General features: G+C 37.3%; 1 pseudogene; it reads right to left on the reverse strand.

Annotated features, from left to right (window-relative positions):
• Window positions 1–3,722: 3,722 nt before the first annotated feature.
• On the reverse strand, window positions 3,723–4,371 carry LOC134379154 (small ubiquitin-related modifier 1-like; annotated as a pseudogene).
• Between the last annotated feature and the right edge of the window lie 15,795 nt (window positions 4,372–20,166).

The following is a 20,166-nucleotide window of genomic DNA, read 5'->3' on the forward strand; positions in this document are numbered from 1 at the left end:
GAAAATAATTGATGGTCTAAAGCAAAAAACAAAACAACATATTGTGAGGTTAATAACATTTGTAGAAGTAAAATTTATAACAACAATAGTACAAAGGCTAGAGAGGGAAAATGGAAATACACAATAGTAAGTTGTTAATTGAAGGTAGACTGGGATAAATTAAATACTTATATTATAAACATTAAACACTTAATAAATTTTATGGTTAATATGTAAATAGAGGGGATAAAAGGGAATCGTGAGAATTCTTTTTTTTTTTTTTTTCTTCATTTATTTTACTCCTATAAGGCCGGTAAAGAGGCAAAAAGAAACAAACATCAGATAAGACAAATAGAAACAAATGGCAAGATGGCTGATTTAAACCAGCCTATTGATAATTTTACTAAATGTAAATGGCCTAATATTCCATTAAAAAGCAGAAATTGCTTGATTGAATAAAAAACAAGTCCCAATTACATGCTGTCTGCAAGAAAACCCTGCTTTAAACATAAACACAAAAGACATTCTTAACAGATAGGTGAAAAGTAAAATGATGGAAAAAGATATACTGTGCTAACACTATTCAAAAAAAAGTTAGACTAGAAGTTTTTCCACTAGGCACAATAGATTTCAGGGCATGGAGTATTACCAGGGATAAAGAAGGACATTTTCTAATGAAAAAGATAAACATTTATATGTCCATCAATAACATAAAATTATAAAATCTATTCATCCAAACACACAGCTTTAAAATACGTAAAGTAAAAATTGGTAAAACTCAAAGAAGAAATAGATAAAACCATAACTACTCTCGTCTCTCAGCATTTGGTAGAACAAATAGACAGCTGATATATGGAGTACCCAAGCAATGCTATCAGCCAGCTTTGCCTAATTGATGTTTCTAGAGCACTCCACCCAACAAATAGCAGAATACAAATTCTTTTAAAAGGAACATGGAACATTCACTATGATAAACCATGTTCTGGGTCACATAATAAATTTCAATAAATTTAAAGATATGAAATTATACAAGGTGTCAAGGATGTCTGACCATAAAGACATTAAATTGAAAATCAATTACTGAAAGACATTGGTAAAATTTTAAAAACAGACTTCCAAATTACTATAAGCCACAAACAAGGAAGAAATCACAAGGAAAATAAAAAATATTTTGAAGAGTAAAAATTAAAATCAATATGTCAAAATGTATAGAATGTGCTAAAGAAGTGCTTAGAGAAAAACTTGTAACATTTGCTTATACTAGAAAAAAAGAAAGCTTTCAAACCAGTTATATAAGCTTCCACCTTAAGAAGTTAGAAAGAGAAGAGCAAATTAAACCAAAAGTAAACAAAAGTAAGGACACAATAAAGCTAAAAGCAGAAATCAATCAAATAAAAATAAAGAAAAACAATACAGAAAATCAATAAAACCAAAAACTGGTTTTTAAAAATGATCAATAAAATTGATAAACTTATAGATACATTGGTTAGAATAAAAAAGGAGAGAAGACACAAATCATCAGTATTAAAAATGAGAGTGAGAGGACACCATTACATGTCCTATAGGTATTAAAGAGATGATAAGGAAACATTATGGAAAATACAATGTCAATAAGTCTGATAAATAAGATAGAATTAATTTGTTCCTTGAAAGACACAAGCTAACAAAGGTTATTTAAGAAAAAATAGATTACATGAAAACCCCCATGTATGTTGAAGAAATAAAATCCGTAGTTTAAAATGTCCCCACAAAAACTTGAGGCCCAGAAGATTTCACTGGTAAATTCTACCAAACATTTGACATATAAATAATTTCAGTTGTACACAAACACTTCCAGAAATTAGGAGAGAACACCTCCAAACTCATTTTGGGATGCCATCATCATCCTGATACCCATATTAGACAAAGACATTACAATAAAAGAAAACTACATTCCAATATTCCTCATGAACATAGACCCCAAAACATAAACAGAATATTAGCAAATAGAATCCAGCAATATTTAAAAAGGCCATGATGACCCAAGTCGAGTTTACAACTAAAACACAAGTTTGGCTTATCATTCAAAACTCAATCATTGTCAATTGAATTGATGACACCACATTAACAAACTAGAAATAAAAAAAAACAAAATAAAGAGTTCCAATTTCTCCCCCTGATGTTTCTGGTACAAGATTTTTACTGTCGTTTAAACCATCACGTTCTATTAGAACAAAATTCTGTCATTTATAAACAGTAATAAATTCTTCCTTTTAGATCAACAATATTTCTTTTATTTCTTTGATAAATTGGAATGTGTGAGGCAAAAACTAGCAGACTTCAGCATGATGTAAAGTATTCAATGGTGTCTGTGTGTGAAAATTAGATATGTATAATAAATGCATTAAATACTCATAAAATTCAGTAAAACACTATTATTTTTTTTTGTTACAATTGATGTAATTTTATAATTAATAGAACTTAGATAAAGATTACAACGGGAGCAGCTAAAGTCAAAAAAGGAGAAAGTCTACTTATCCTCAACATCATCATCACCTGGCATTTTTCCTTTTTCTGTTTTTGTTTCTTTTTTGGCAAAGATACGTAGTCTCATGTCTTTTCCATCATTTTTGTTTGGCTGAAATGATGTCATAAGTATTATAACTGATTTTGGAATACTCATATAATTGGCAACATTTTTCTATTCATTAACAGATGCTTCAAAAATCTTCTCTAAAACAAGTGAAACAAGATTATTTAATAGGGCATTTTGTAGTGAAATGTAAACAAGGCACTGGATACCCGTGATAAATAGAGTCATACAAAAAAACAGCAGTCTATGTTTTATTGCTAAGATTCCAGAGACAAGTTGCCCTCAAAATTGGAGGGCTCTAAGGCCCAATTTCAAGAATTTCCCTGTGTCTATGCAGAAACTTCTAGAAATGAGGGCTTTTGGTATCTAAAGAAAATTATTTCACGGACGTCCTCTTTCCCATCTAATGTCATGTCTTCAGGGAATTAGAGTGAAGTTCAAAAAAGGCATTTGAGTCACATTTTCTTCAGGCCTTTGAGACCTATTATCTAGAATACAACTTGCAAATAAAGCATAAAAACACTGACTTGAGATGATTCAGAGGTTCTAGTAATTAAAAGAATTCCCATTTAAAAAAAACACAGCTGTAGATAGCACTTTAAAATATTTCATTGATATTACTTTTTAGGTGTGTATCTATGTATGAAACATTGAGTTATGTTATTGCTATTACTGTTTTATTATGATGATGATTATTATTATTTGGGGGTACTACACATTTTTCTATTATTTACAACTATTTTGTTTATTTTAATGAAGCTGGTACAAATAATGTTCATTTACAACCCATATCCCAGTCCAAAAAGTACGAGCAAAATAAAAAAGAACAGTGTTTTGTTGTATATACTTCTCTATAAGTAACTTTATTAACTGATAATAAAAATTAGAACTTTTCTGAGATCTTTAAAACATTAAAAAAAAATTTTTTTAAATGACAAGATTTTTTAAAAATCTTAAAATGCTTTCTCTTTGGTGAAGCCATCTTTGGAGTTAGTCATTACTCGCTGCATATCTGTCATCTTGTCTCCAACATGATATTCTTCTTGTTTTGGTCCAGACCCTCAGATTTTAAAAGTAGCTTCAAGTTAAGGAAAAGTCATTTTTCCACAGTTCAGTTCTCTGAGGAACTTCCCTCTCCCACTGAAACTCATCGTGCAGGAGAGAAGCAGTCCTATGCTGGAACTTCAGGGCCACCTGGACAGTCAGTACCAACACTCTGATTGTCGATCTTGTGCATCTCCACGAGCCTGAAAGTGCACAGTCCTGGAAAAGGTGGCTTTCTGTGCACATGCGTAATTTCTAAAAAGGAAAGTGCAATAGGAAGGGGACTGAGGTTTGATCAACAAAAATCAACACAATAAAAACAAATGGTAATGAATAATGAGCACCAGAATTCAAATTACCAGATGTTTTAAAGAGATAGTGTACCATTTTTCAATTTCATTTTGGACAATACATTACAAAAAAGCTATTTTTAAAAACAAAAAAAAGATTGAGGAAAAAGAAAAAGATAAAAATAATATCTAAACCACTGATCGAGACTTCCATTTGTTCTTGAAAAGCTTCAATCACGTCTTTTGTGACCATATATTCTCTGTTCTTCTGGAATATGATTATCAGCAATTCTCTGACCTTCAAATAGAAATCTAAGTAAGCTCATTGGAGCTCCCTGTCTCTGACAGCATAATTCTTTGAGTTTCTTGAGAAGTGTTGTCATTGTCACTTTGAAATGAATTTTACTGCTGTTTGAGTTCAATATATTCTCCTTCTTTCTTATCCTTCAAGTCCTTAGTTAAAGGTTTTGCCTCCTGGTCAGACATGGTGACAATGGCTTCACTCAGGTGTCTCCTGCACACAGCAGTAGCCTAGGGTATGCAGAACCTCACTCCAGGACTTACAAATCAGTCTCTCTTCCCCACAGCCAGGGAACTACACTTTTGAGGTGGGCACCAATACCCCAGCTAAGCTAACTAGACTCTCCCTGCTGAGTGTTTGAATCTGCAGTGAAATATAACAGGTAGGAAAGATGAATCATTTCAGATATAGATGTCTATGAGTTCCTGCTAAAATATATTACTGGTACTTGTTCCAAGGAATATATATGTTCCCTTCAGAGATAATTTCTAGATGTGTTCCTCTTAGTAGTACTCTAAAAATATGCCCATTTCTAAAATATGTGAATGAGGTACCATCTTAACTAAAAGTAATATGTATAATACTACCATTTGTTAGAACCCTAAAATGTAAAAAGGCCATATACACAACCTATAACTATTACAATAACAATACAAAGTAGATATTATGACCCTTCTTGCAGCAGGATACAAACAATTCATTCTGCATCTTAGGTCTTACTACTTTTTCTCTCCTCATCTAACAAATTTGCTGTTCATTCTGCAACTTTGTCCCTGTGTTTTTCCGATTCATCTCTCCTAACTCAGAAGTTTGGCACACCTTTAGATTTGGATGTCATAATTTTGTCTTGACTTATTCGTAGACTCTCTTCAAGGTTGCCTCTCCCAGTTCAGGTTAACCCTTTGCTATATTTTTCTTGACTGCAAGGGGCCATTCAGTAAACAGCCATTAAGCCCCACAGCATTCTAAGGCAACCATGAAGACAAGTAGGTCCATGTCCATATAGTGCATATAACATTTCAGATTGAGGACTCATCTTCTGGCCAAAGCCAGAGCCTGTTCGTCAACTCCATTAGCTCCTGAACCTTGAGGGACCAAGAAAAGCAGCAGCAGAATAGTGTAGGTGGGAGAGAAGACTTTTGTGACAGCTGATATAAGCACGTGCTTGAGTTAAATTCTAATTTTATAAATATTTATTGAGCATCTAAGCAGAAGTAAGCAATGGGGAAAAGGTGGCGAATAAGACAGATAAGACCCAGGCACTGCTGGAACTTACACTTTAGTAAAGTACGTGGATATTGCGTGAATGTATGAAGAAAACAATACAAGTCAAAATCGAAGGCATTTAGCCTGGTGAAGAGTGAGAGAAGATGATCCAAGAAAAGGAAATAAAACTCATAATGGAGCAGAATTGAGAAAGAGCTTGACATGTTTGTTGGATGAGCCAAGCATGGATGGAAGTGGTTGTCTGGAAGAGGGGAGTGGCAGGAAGGAAGTGGACGGGTGAACAGGACGCCAAGCCAGTGCCCTCCTGAGCCTTGTCAAGAATTTTGAAATTGATTTGAGGAACAAGGGAGTCTTTAAAGCATTTTAAACAGGTGAGTAATGATTAGATTTATATTCTTAACCTGACACAGTGGATAAAATAAGCAGAATAGGGGATTTTTGTTAAAATATGGCAGATTAAACATGTCTCTACTTCAACTTCTCTCAATCCTTTCTAAAAGGACAATAAGGGTATTTCTTAAGAAGACATCAAACCAAAGTGACAAGGAGGATAGTGAACATTTTAGAATAATAAATCAATATTTTTTGGAAGCTAAAAACATTGATAAAATTTTAGAAGCTGGAAGCCAAGTGGTAAACGATTTAGCAGACCCGAGAAAACTAAATCCCAAACCAGCAGTGAGAAAGCAGAGAACCAACCTGATTTATGCAATAGAATCCCCCAAAGCTGAGTGACTAGTGACAACAGCTACCTCCGACTGTGGAGGTGACTGGGGACGAGGGGATCACTGGGGTACGGAGCACTGGTCTAATGAGTGTTTAAAAAGCAGTTGAACCCTTCCTCTGTTCCATACAGCTGAGCAACTGTCTCTCACCCACCCTGGAGAAGAGTGGAAGCTTAGTCTCTGCAGAGGAGGTTTCCGGACTGGGGGATACCAGACGTGGCCCAAAAGAAGGGGTGACTTGCTGAAAACAGGCAAATTAGATGATGTCAGCAGAGTGATACTGAGACCTGGCAACTTAATTCTCCACTCCTCAAGTGCCAAGAGCCAGGCCTTTGTTTATAAGGCAGGAGAGTGGAATGGCCTCCTTTAGAGGAACTTCTTGGAATTAAACGGCCCAGTCAGATCATCTGACAGTGAAGTTCACAGATAACAAGCCCCACTCATAATGTCCAATTGTCCCTTCTCTTCAATATGCAGACAGCAGGCACCTGAGAGAAGATATGGAAGACACAGACCAGAAAGAGAGAGAGGGATGGGGGGACGGAGGAAAGAAGGAAGGAAGGAAGGAAGGAAGGAAGGAAGGAAGGAAGGAAGGAAGGAAGGGAGGGAGGGAGGGAGGGAGGGAGGGAGGGAGGGAGGGAGGGAGGGAGGGAGGGAGGGAGGGAGGGAGGGAGGGCTTAGAGGAAACAAATAGGGAGAAAACTAAAAAAAAAATACTATTATTAATATACTCAGTTGTGAATAGATTTTATGTATTTTAATACTGTAAAACTTTGATTATCAATTCAAAATATGAATCCAAAATTGCAATACAACTGTAGTGGGATGAGTATGGAGCAGAGGAAAGAGAGTTAAGTTCTGGTCCTTTCCAGTGGGAAGTCAGTTGGAAATGGCTAAAATGGAAAAATATCAAAAAAATAGCACTGTAGCATGGCATGTTATTCAGGAGGTAAATATCTAAACAATCAGCTAAAAGAGGTGTCAGCAGCTGCCTCTAGAGAAATGAGGGAAGGATGACTAGAGGACCAGCATCGTGTTTTATAGCAAACTTTGTGAAACCTGTTGCTACTTCATGTACGCATATGACTTCAACAGCATTTCTTTAACATTAAAAATAAAAGGGAAAGAGAATAAATAGGTGCCAAAAGTGGCATATCGATTAGAAAACTTTTTTTAGGAGTCTATGCAAAACGTGATGGTGGCTTGAATCAGGACCATGGGAGAGGAGAGTGACAGAAGTGGACAGACGGACTACATAGCACTTGAACATCAGTTAGAAAATCAGGTCCAGCCAGGAGCCCTCAAGGATGATCTGCAGGTGTCTGGCTTGAGCACCTGGGTAGATGGCAGTGCCACTTGCTGAAGGAGAGGATCAAAGAGGAACAATTTTAGGGGAGAAAATAAGTTCACTTTTAGAACTGTTTAATTTGGCTACACGTTTTTTCTAAATAATAAGGGCTAGAAGGACTTGGGATATGAAAATCTGGAGCTCAAATCTCATAATGAGGCAAGAAATACAGACAGTAAAATTATTGACATAAAGTGATAAATAAGGTTGTAGATACATATTTTGTTTTCTTGCCCAGTGTCCCTTTCCCTTCTTCATCGTTCTTGTAAGGACACTAATGTGTCCTGTCTGGGACTCACTCTGCTCTACTCCTACCCTGGGAAAGGGCTCAGATTGACTATGAGATGAGATGAATTTATCAGAACCCTTTTGGGGAAAACGGGAATAGACACGAGAAGAATGTTGTCGTCTTTCCTTCTAGAATCCTGGGCATGTACGTCTGGAGCTGCCTGTGGCTCTCAAGGTTGCCAGTGGAGAGAGCCTGACTGAGAACGAAGTCAGCCCCATGGAAAGCCGCGCTGAGGGAGAGAGAAAACAGGACAAATTTTCAATATCATTAGTCACATTCCTGGACAGAGCCAAGTAAGAAGCAGTTTCATTCTTTGACTTTCCCATTGATGTGAATGATAATTCCCCTCCCCAGGATGGCTGGGGTTGCCCCTGACAGTGTCCTGTCTTGTGTGGTGGGGGTGCATACAGTTGCCGTGTGAGAATGTGAGGGGTAAATAGAGAAAGTGTGCAGAAGGGCTCTCTCCAAGCCACAGAGCTGTGCACAGAGGAGGAGCTGGCAGGGGAGACTGAGAAGGAATGGCTGCGTAGATAGGAAAGAAAAAGAAAAGGAAAGGAAATGTCATGACAGTCCCAAGGAGACAGTGTTCCATGAAGCAGAGAGGAATCAACTATATTAAATGCTGCCCGAGGTCAGTGAAGACCTTTGGCACCATGCAACTGACCTTGAAGATGTTGGTGACAGCAGTTTCAGTGAAGTGGTGAAGTAGAACCTGTTGGGCATGGCTGGAGGAATGTGTGGGTGTTGGAGAAAGTAAGACAATGAATAGAGACGACTCATTCAGGAGGGTAGGGTTTGCAGAAGAGAGAGCATAGAAATCGAATTGTGTGTAATGGGAAGTCCATGGAACATCAGGGAGAAATGTGATCAGGAACACAAGTAGAGGAGTGGGCTCGGGTAAGGAGAAGATAGGGAGGATGGGTCCAATGAAGTTGGTTTTATAAAGCTGGTTGGGAGGGTTCCAATCTTATGAATTTATTTTCAGTGTGAAGCAGAAGGCTGGATTATCTGCTGAGAATGAGGAGGGGTGGGACATGTGGATGAAGTGAAAACTATCTGAAATAGTCACTGGGCCAAAAAGGACACTTGGCAGGATTGTTGGGTGGGGTTGAGGGCCTAGAGAAGATTCCGTCCATGAATTTAAAGGAATCCACACTGCAGAGTTGAAGGAGCAGCTCCAGCAGTGAGGGGCAGCATGGGTCCAGGAGAAGGGGAAGCTGAATTTGTCCAGGTTGAGGGGCCAGCCCATCGCAGAGCAGCAGTCACTGTTTCCAATGGAGTTTGGAGGAGGTATAGTGACTTTCCCGGGCATAGAATTTTTTTCTCTAGAAAACAACTCGTCTATTTTCTTATCTAAGGGTATGTCAGGGAGGGTAGATGGAGCTTACTGTTTAAGCAATAGGATGGAGGGTGGAGGAGTACATTTTACATCAGGAATCATGAAAACAGGTATCTGTTAGGCAATGAACAATTTATTTTATAATTTATCAACTCATTTAATCTTCATAACAACTCAAGGAAGTGGTTTTATTGAACCCATTTTATGGCTGAAGAACCAAGACTCAGAAAAATAATAACTTTGCCCAAGGTCTTTCAGCAGAAAATGGCAGGAAGATTGTTACATCATAATAGAAAAGGCATGATTCTTAGTATATCAGAGACACATTGTAGATCCAGATATGTCAGAGTCTTTTCATTCTGAAAGAGCTATACTCATCATTGAGTCTGGTCCCAAATGCTTTTCATGATATGATTGGTATACCTCTGGGGACAGCAGCCCTGTTGAAGGTCTTAGGGACAGAGTCATGACTGGGTTAGAGCACAGGCACAGGATTCCCAACCATCTACCCCAGGACCTGAGCAGGACAGGCCTCTGCCCTGGGCCCTCAGTATCACAAACTCTGTGAAAGAGTGCATGGGCACTGCTGTCGCTTCTGACTTAGTGCCAACAGAGCAGACCTTTAATCCTAAATATCTGCTCTTGGGAGTCACACTTTCTCACACCACTTTTCCTGTATCCTGTAAGCAGTTGCTGGCCACCACTGAATGCTGTCAAGGTTTGTGGGTTGTGTAGCTGCTGCTGCTTCAGAATGCAGGGAGGATTTTGGATGTGGAAGCAGTTAGGAAACAGAAAAGATAAACTAACCTGTAAAATCCTTTCTCTCAGGTAAAATTATTGAAATAGACTCCTCCATAATGAAGTTTTGGGTGGTGAGCATCGACGTTCTTGCTTTCCTCATTGTCTACGTTCATTGTGGCACATGGCACCTGGGAACTGTATTAAACTGTTTACATCACTCCTACATTTGTTTGTGTACATACCTATATTGACATCTACATATAGGTAAGTCTAGATGTAATATGAGTAAAGCAAAATCTAAATTTTGTAAGCAATTATTAGATGGACATTAAATGCTGGAATTGCAATTAATTTTATTTTTATGAAAGTATTTAATGAGATTTTATTAATTTTCCCTGAAATAATTTCAGATTCTTTTAAATAATTTTAGGTTAAATTTTATATTAATCATTATAATTTATTTTTCATTTTAACTTTCATATTTAATTTTTAAAATTTTAGAAATAACTTTTTTGAAAGTTAAAAAAGTTTCATTTATATATTTAGTGAAAATGTAGTCAAATTAAGTTCACTTTGAATATAATTGCATTTTATTTTTAGTCCTTAAGGTTAGGGAGAATGAGTTCAAGTTGAGAAATAGAAAATGCAAAAGCAGAGAGCTCAGGGAGAAAAAAGGCTGAAAAATATAAGAAAATAGGAAAAGTTCAAAGAAGCAGCCTGCTTAAGTTTTTAAAAACTAGATATGACAAAAGTAAAATTTGCAATGAGCATGATCCACATAAAGTTTGTAAATAGGACATTACCAATTCTTTATTAAATAAAGATTTAATTACCGACTGAAAGAATGAAAATGAATAAAAATTATATTTATGAAATCCACACTTTGGACAAGTCAAATGAAATCCCTGTGGTTTTATATAAATAAGATTTAATGAATATATTATTATACAAGGTGGTGAAAATCATTACTTAAGTGATAGATGATATAAACATTGCATTAATATATAAAAATGAAAATAAGATATTTTATACAATTTTCTACAATGATGTTTACATTTTGTAAAATTTTTATTTCACTCTCAAATATATGTACTGCGAATTTTACTAACAATTTCATTTGCTATTCCTCAGCTAAGCAGCCTCTCCAAACATAAATTAGTTAAAAAGAGTTTAAGAACTATGGTGATCTGATTTGGCATTGGTGTTAATAGAAGACAAATTATGAGAAAATCCTAATGTTAACATAAGTAGTATTTTTTCTCTGAAATAAAGGCAAGAGAAATAAATGGTATGGAATAATTATATAATAATTTATGAATAATAATTTATGAATGATGGAATGTCTTCATTTTACTACTCATTTAAACATCACAGCTCAATCAACAAAGTACCCAAACTTGTGCAACAATTATAAAACTGCATTTTCTTGAAATCTTGTCCTCTTTCAGTTATATAAAAGTCACATTTAACATATTTTTAAATTTATTGTTATTAAGAATTTTTTTCAAGATAGGGAGACAGAACATAGTTTATTTAAATGGTTTGATGGCTTAGTAGCCAGTAATGGACTAGAGACTGGTCAACAGTTGCGAAATCAGAACCCATTAGCTTAACCATGTGTAGACTCATTAATTTATCCGGGGCTTTCTGTAGACCTACCTGATAAACACCCTTATACCTCACTGGGATTATTTGTAAAGCATCAATGAGAGCAAATTAACCTAAAGAGACTCAGCCAGGGTAAAAGAAATCAGAAAGGAAGGAAGCTGGAAGTAAGATGATCTCCAAATCACCGGAACACAGCAGAATCCCTTTCTTGAAATGTTGAATAAAGTGAACAGGGCTAGTTAAATTTTTTACCTGGAAAATGTCAGGTCAAATTATTTTTAGACTATATGCAAATCTGGAGTGGTAATGAGTTGCTCGTTTACTTTTGCTATTATTTTCTCTCCAAAAAATGAGTAGTTCTGATGTGTGGTTGCAATTGCAGTAAAGTATGCTAGATAAGTGGTATCATCTCCGCATGGAAAAATACCCCAACTTCATCCTATCTAATGGAAATAAAATATTTCTTTAGTGCATATAATGGAAAATTGCAGCTGTCAGAAATGATAGCCTAGACTACTTTTATAAAGCATTTCCTTAAAGCTGTAAACCACATGTTAGCACAATGCTGTAATTTTTCTTCTCATTCCTTTTTTATTCTTTTTCCTGTTTATATTTCCCTTTCTCTTTTTTTTATTGTCCTCCTTATAAGTGTTTACCCATGCTGTCATTTTGAGTAATGCTTCTTATTAAAATTTTTAAAATTTTTTTTATGTTTTGAATATATTGAGCATCAAAACATTTGTGGCCTTTGCAATATAATAATTCCTGTTTAGATTTATGACATGTTAGGAAAGAAGATACTTTTAGTTTTGACATTCAAGAAGCTTTTTTTTAACCAGTATTAAGACATATGTAAAATATTCACTAGGATTTTTATTTTAACATGAAAAAATACCAGCAAGAAAATGCAAATAACTACAATAGTTAAGAGCACCGGCTTAGGTCAAAGAGACCTCAATTTAATCTAAGCTTTAATCTAAGCTCTCCCTTTACCAGCTTTGTGACATGGAACTTGACCTTCATAAGTCAGAATTTCCTCATCTGCCACGAGGGTGTAATTGTAGTTACTATCTCATAGAGACACAAGAATTAAATAAAATAATTTGTGTAATGTGCTTAGAACTGTGTGAGGCACATAGAAAAGCTTGGAAACATTATTATAAATCCCACTGTTTTTATCATTAGTATTTGTTGTTGTTAACTGCCTCTGACCCTCTTTTATAAAATGTAGTAATACAGGCCCACAATAGAAAATGTAGATTGTAGAGAAGCACAAAATGAAGTAAAAATCTTCTTTTCTTGCTTCTATCATCCCACTCTCCACCAATTGCTTCTCATGTGTCCTACCCCAAACTATTTTGAGAACCAGCATGTACACACACAGTCCTTCCTGAAACTTTATGCAAGGACATCAGATCTTGCCCTCTGTCTTGCACTTTTGTCACTGAACAATTTATCTTGAATGTCCTTCTGTAGCCACACATAGACATCACCCTCATTCTTCATACTGTAGTAACTGCCATGTCCCTCTGTATAATAGATGTATTATAATTCAGATCACCACTCTTCTTTTGTAGTGTTTGGTTTTTGCCACTACGTCTGTAAGGAAAAGTCTTAGCAGTAGAATTTCTAGGTTAAAGTATATGTCTGTTTTCTACTTCGATATATTTTGCCAAATTATCCTCCCAAAAAGTTAGCACTAATTTACTGTAGTGGTATTTTATGTATTTGGACATGGTCCCAAAAACATGTATGTAAATAATTTGCTTGAAATCAATTTTTTAAAATTAATTTCACTAGGGATGTGATTTTTGTTTTTGCCAGGTTCATGACCCTTTTTGATAATTTTTGAAAGATGTGGACTTTCATCTTTCTGACAATGTGCATTGAAGAATTTGCTCATGTGCACACCCTTTTAGGGGAAGCCCATCTGTGGTAGGGCGAACAACGGCTCCCCAATGATGCTCACGTCCCAGTCCCTTGATTTTAGCCCAGTGAGACCCATACCAGATTGCTGGCCTCCAGAACCAAGATAACAAATTTGTGTTGTTTGAAGCCACTTTTTATGATAACGTAGGAACCTAATACATCATCCACGTATCCCAGAGGAAGATTCAGCTATATGGGCATGTGCCCTCTCTAGGAATATATAAGAACATAGCTTTAGAAAACCAAAAATCCTTTAGTACACAAAGCAGACAAAAGTTGAGCTGGGCATATCTGCAGCAACAGGGATGGACGGGGGTACATTATGCTTAGTGAAATAAGCCAGACAGAGAAAGACAAATACTGCATGATCTCACTCATATGTGGAATCTAAAATAGTCAATCATTTAAGCAGAGAGTAGAATGGTGGTTGCCAGGTGCTGAGGGGGAGGGGTAAATTGGGAAGTGTTGGTCAGAGTATAAAGGTTCAGTTATGCACAGTAAGTTCTGGAGATCTACTGTACAACGTAGGGCCTATGATTAACAATACGGTATTGTATACTTAAAAAATGTGCTAAGAGGGTAGATCTTATGTTACATGCTCTTACCACAAAAGGAACAACAAACAAAACCAAAGGGAGTAGGAGGAACTTTTGGAGATGATGGATAAGTTTATTGCATTGATTGTGGTGATGGTTTCATGGGTGTATCCTTATCGCCAAACACATCAAGTTGTCTGCATTAAACATCTACAGCTTCTTGTGTATCAATCATACCTCAATAAAGCAGTTTTAAAAAACGGTTTGTTGGCCACTTCATTTCTCCTGTCCTCCCCCTGCCATAGTCCCTAAGCATCTCCGTGGAACTCCTAGTGTTCCAAAAAGATTGAAAACTAATCCTTAAGTAAATTAAATAAGCTTTCCTCTATGATTTGAGCATGCATTTGTAAACCTGATCTTTAAAAAAATGCATTTGTTTTCACTTAGTGAGTATTTATTTTATCGGCACCTGTTTTGAGGCAGCTGCTGTGCTAGGTTTCGGGACACAGCGGTCAACAATACAGGCGTATTCTTGCCCTCACAGTTTATAGTGTCATAAGAAATGTAGCCAATTCAAGTGTAACGTGACAAATGCTTAGATGGGAAAAGACTAGGGAGCTGTGTGTATGCATAGAAGGGGTACTGTCCTTGTTCTGGTAGGAGGAGGGGGTTAGTAGAGATCTTTGGGAAGGAAGAGATATCCAAGCTGAGAATAAGCAGCGTTCCCCAGGCAAAGGATCACCTGTGTAGGTACAGAGGAAGGGATGGGGGAAGAGCGACAGAGTGTTGGCAATCATTCCCACAGAAGGAACAGCATTTGAAAAGACTTAGAAATGGGAGAGAAGGGTAAATTTGGGGAACTAGAAATAGTTCAGCATGGCTGAAGCACAGAATGCCATGGAAAAATGTAAGGAAATGAGGCTGAAGCTCTCGAGGGGCCTTGCTGTTGCTACGAAGTTACTTCCACTTTATTCTCTTGTCCAGGCAGAGCCATTCCTATAGGTCTGGGTGGGACCCTATTTGCATTTACAAGAGTTACTCTAGCTAGAACATGGAGGACAGGTGGGAAAGAGCAATACTGGAGGCAGGAAGAAGAGTTAGGAGGCCATTGCAGGAATCCAAGCTGGAGCCATACGGTGGTGAACATTGACCTACGGGAATGAGCTGAAAAGATGTTTAGGTCACACGCTTGGCAGGGCCTGGTGATGAGTGGATATGTGGGGATGTGGCAGGAAGAAAGGCAAATCCGGAAAGACACTGAGAATCTTGGAAGGACCCAGGAGGTTTCCATGCTGGAAGTGGAGTTTGAAGACTTGCAGGGCATTTTCTTGGAGAGGTCTAGTAAATAGGTGCATAATAGATCTAGAGCCCCCTGAAATAATTTGGGATAGAGATAGATATTTATTAATGATTAGCTTATACTTGTTAAATGTTATGCAAAGCAAAGGCAATGGATAAAATGCCCCAGGGAGAGGATGTAGAACGGGAAGAGGGTTTAGGACAGGACCCGGAAGAAACGAAGACTTAATAAAGGAATAAAGGAAGAGAAGCCACCAAGAGGCTGAAGAGGGGCTGCTGCGGGGGTGGAGGGGGCAGTAAAAGCTGTCAGTACTGCCAGATGCGATGCCCAGGAGGGGTTGAATGAAATAATCACCGGAAACGTCGCTTGAAGGTAGCGCTGCTGGAGACCTTGACCTTCACTAGAGTAGCTCCAGTCCCTTGCCAGTGGCAGGGGATGCAGTTCAGACACAAGGGAAGGAAGGACTAACCTCAGACAAGGAGAAGACAATTGGCTCCACTGTAAGAGCAGAAAAGGAGGAAGGGGTGGGTGCACTGATGTTCTCCTAAAGAGAAAATTGAGGCAAGTCTTCAAATATTACAGAGTGATCTTCTGATATCTAAATTATAAGAGAGAACAATTCAAATTCTTGAGTTGTCGCATAGGACAGAAACAGGGCCAATGAGGGAACGACAGGAAGATTAATCTTGGCTTTACCTAAGGAGAAACTTGCTGATTATAGCTACTCAAAACAGAACGCTTGTGTTAGTAAACTGTGAGCTCCCTGTCACTAGTATGATTGAAACAGAGGCAATAGCTACTGCAAGAAAGAGTGGAAATCGAAATGGAGGATGTCGGTGGGAAGCAGGGGATTAACCACGTGCTTTCTAATATCCCCTCCTGCCCTTGACATTCAGCTCTGTAAACCACAGCAAGTGTGTTATGTATTGAGTACTGCCCTTGATTCCCTTTTGCTGCAGCCCTAGCCAACTGCTGGTGGTAAAAATTTCATCCTGCAGACTCAGCCTTCAGATCCGGAAGCAGCCCCAAATATATCAGACCTAGGAACTGCATTGCTTTCAGAGTGGGGGCTGGAATTAGTCTTCTGACCTATGCCTAGTTTCTAGGGTGTCCGACTTGAGCAAAATGGGTCCATGAATGCCCACGACACTACAGTTTTCCTCCTAACCACCATAAGTGCCCAGTACAGTGGGCATCTTCTTGTTCATTACTGAATGCCTACTATGTCCCAGGACTGTGCTAGGTGCTGAATATATGATGATGAAAGTACGTTCCATAACAATACAGATTTTGTCTAAAAACAGTCACTGATGTATTCTCTGCACGTGAAACAGTGCCTGGCACAATGCAACTCTCAATAAATACTTGTTCAGTGAATGACACAAATTCTGTCTTTAAGTTGCTTGAATCTAGTGCACAAGACAAGCATATACACTGAAAATTACAGTATCATGTGGAAGTTACAATTATGAGAATCTCATGGGAAGCACAGAAGCGGAGCACTGTCCCTAGTCTGGGGTTTGGGGTTCATATTCTGGTTCCCAACCAGCATCAGAGCCCAGCTGGAATCCAAATCTGCCTCCCAGCCTTTGCCATTCTTCTCTACCTGTAAAGCTGAACCATGTCGCTCTACTGCAAACCACCAGCTTCAATCAAGGCACCCCTCCTGGGTGCCTTGGGACCCCTCTGCCTTCAAGGAACTGCCACCATCATAACCATGAGTGGATATTGCTCCTGACGAGATATAGGCACTTGCTCTTACCAGGTCAGAGTTCCTAGGGAGGTGAATGCCAGCCGCAACTGTACCTTATTAGACATTGTATCTTGGACAGCTGGAGAAGCTCTTAGAGGGCAAGGCACACTGTGAAGGCAGTGCCTCTAGCACCACCACACTCCTGACCCTGAGCTGGCTGCCTTAGAATCCCAGTGTGACTCACAGGGTGTTCACGAAAATTCTCTAGGAATTAACAATCCAGCTGCTAGCCCAGCTCATTTTCCTTTCCAACACGTATTACTACAGTATAGAGATGTCATTACAGAGAGAGAGGGAGGTGTGTGAAAAGAGCACAAGTTTGAGCCCCAGACTTTGGATAAGTCACTTAAATTCTCCAATTCTCTATCTCTCCTTTATTTTTTTCTCCTTATTTTGACATATCAGACTTACAGAAAAGTTGCAGGAATAGTACAATGAACTCTCAGATATGCTTCATCTAGATTCCCAGAATGTTGTTTCTGCAGTTGCTTTATCCTTTTCTCAATCTCTGTGTGTGCTTATGTACACACATATACCATATATACCTTTTCCCCCCTTAACCACATAAGAATAAGTTGCAGACATAAGGCTCTCTTTCCCCTGAATATTTTAGTGCATATTTTCTAAAAACAAGGAATTCTTTAGCTAATCACAATACAATGGTAATAATCAGGAAATCAAGACAAATAATACTGTTATCTAATCTATGAAACTTACTGAGACTTTGTCAATTGTTCTAAAAATGCCCATTGCAAAAGAGAATCCTAGATCATACATTTCGTTCAGTTGTCATATTTTTGTATCCTTTAATCTGGAAAAATTCCTGAGTCATTCTCTGAAATTCATGACACTAGCATTTTTGTAAAGTACAGTGCAGTTATTTGTAGAATGTCCCTAAATTTGGGTTTATGTGATTTACCCTCAAGATTAGATTCAGACTATTTGCTTTTGGCAGGAGTCCAAAGAAGTAATGCCAAGTTCTCTCTCTCTGTCTCTTTATTTTCCTTTCTTTCTTTTTTCTTTATTTTTTTAGCTCCCACTTATGAGTAAGGACGTGGTATTTCTCTTTCTGTGCCTGGCTTATTTCATTTAACATAATTTTCTCTAAATTATTCCTTTTTGCTGCAAATGACAGAATTCTTTCTTTATGGAAGAGTAATATTCCATGGTGTATATATATATACCACATTTTCTTTATCCAATCATCCATTGATGGACATTTAGGTTGATTCCAGATCTTGGCTATTGTAAATAGAGCTGCTTCAAACATGGGAGCACAGGTATCCCTTTGACAAGGTGATTTCCATTCCTTTGGGTATATACCCAGCAGTGGGATCGCTGGCCGAGTTCTCAGTGCATCACACAGGAGGTGCATGCTGCTGCTTAGTCCCATTGCTAGCGTGTGAAATTTGATCATTGCCTAAGGTGGTATTTTCCAGGTTTCAGTACTGTAATATTTACTCTTTGTATTTAAAGAAAGATCTTCTGGTGATATGCATTACTCCTTAAAGTAGATTAATCAATTATTAAAATGGCTGGCAAATGTTGATTTTTCAAATTTCATCATTCTTTCTAGATTTATGAGTTGGCATTTCTTATAAGAGTTTACTCTTTTCCCCAATTTGTTTGTTTGTTTTTCTGTAACCTCATGATATTTTATTTAATCAACAGTGTGTAATCCTTGAATTTACTATTTTTATTTTAATACTCGAATCATACCAGGTTTTGCCAATGGGAACCCCTTCAATCTGGCTCCTGTGTCTTTTTGACATATCCTCACCATCTTTGGTTACTTTGTTACTTTGAGTACCACAAAACGATCCAGGCTCATCTGTTCTTTTCCTAACCTGGCCCTGGTTAGCCATTTTCCCAAGGACACCTGACTTCTTTCAGTGAAGAATGATATTTAGAAAACAAGATCTGGTGCTATGTGTGCTCACCACTACTGGGGTTTTATTGCTTCTAGGTTCTCTCAGAGGACAGACGTGAGAGAGAGGGAGAAAGATAGCAAGAGAAAGAGAGAGAGAGAAAAAAAGAGAGATGTATACATACATACACACACATACGAGGGTACTTCAAAAAGTTTGTGGGAAAATCGAATTAAAAGATAATGTGAATCTTTCCATGAACTTTTTGAAGTACCCTTGTATGTGTAGTGTGCAGTTATGTACACAAACACACACACACACACATCTAATTGATTCATATCTACTTGTCTATCTATGTCCCCATGAGTTCATGCTGATACCTGCAATTCCAGTTCCCTTTTTATATTTATCACTATCTTCTCCAACAGTGAAAATTCTAGCTCCCATTATTCATAATATATGTATTTATATATTTATTCATTCTTAGAATATATAAAAATTAGTTTCAGGATTACTAACCTATGTTTCTGGGGAAAAAATAAGAGGTCTACTAATTACAGTTCAATATTTCTGTTGTTTAAGCCACTTTTAACTGGTACTTTGTTATGGCAGCCTTAAAAAACTAATACAATTAATATGATTCCAAAATTCAGGTCGATTAAAAAAAAAGGTATATTCAGAGAAATGACTCTTTTCCCTTCCCTCTATTCTTTCCACACAATTCCCACCATGCCCAGTAGGCACCAATATTTTAGTCTCTGGTTTTCCTTCCTGTTTTTCTTTTCACTCAAGCTACTAGTTTAATATGTATATTTCGTTTTCTCTGGAAATCACTTCATATTCATTTATATAGATCTTCATTCTTTTTTATAGCTAAACATTGCTCCATTTTGTGGCGGTACCATGGTTTATTCAACTACTCTCTTAGGTAGTTTCAAATATTTTCACTGCAAACAATGCTGCAATGAATAGCCTAGTACATATGTATTTTTGTATTGTTGGAGGTATAGATTTACAGAAGATTCCTAGAAGTGGGATTATTTGGTCAAAAGGTAATGTATATGTTGTTCTGTGAGGTGTTAAAAAATTCTCCAGAAGGCTACATTCCCTGTAGCAACATATGAGAGTTCCTGTTTCCCCACAGCCTCGCCAACAGTGTTATTTTTTTTAATGTTTGCTAATCTGATGACAAATGATATATCAGTGTAATTTTAATTTGCATTTTTCTTATCATGAGTGAGGTTAAACATCTTTTCATCCATTTTTATATTCTTTCTGTAAATTGTTCCTGTCTTTCATTTTTCATTTGGACTTTTA

The sequence above is a fragment of the Cynocephalus volans genome, chromosome 5, assembly GCF_027409185.1.
Source record: "Cynocephalus volans isolate mCynVol1 chromosome 5, mCynVol1.pri, whole genome shotgun sequence".
Classification (NCBI taxonomy): domain Eukaryota; kingdom Metazoa; phylum Chordata; class Mammalia; order Dermoptera; family Cynocephalidae; genus Cynocephalus; species Cynocephalus volans.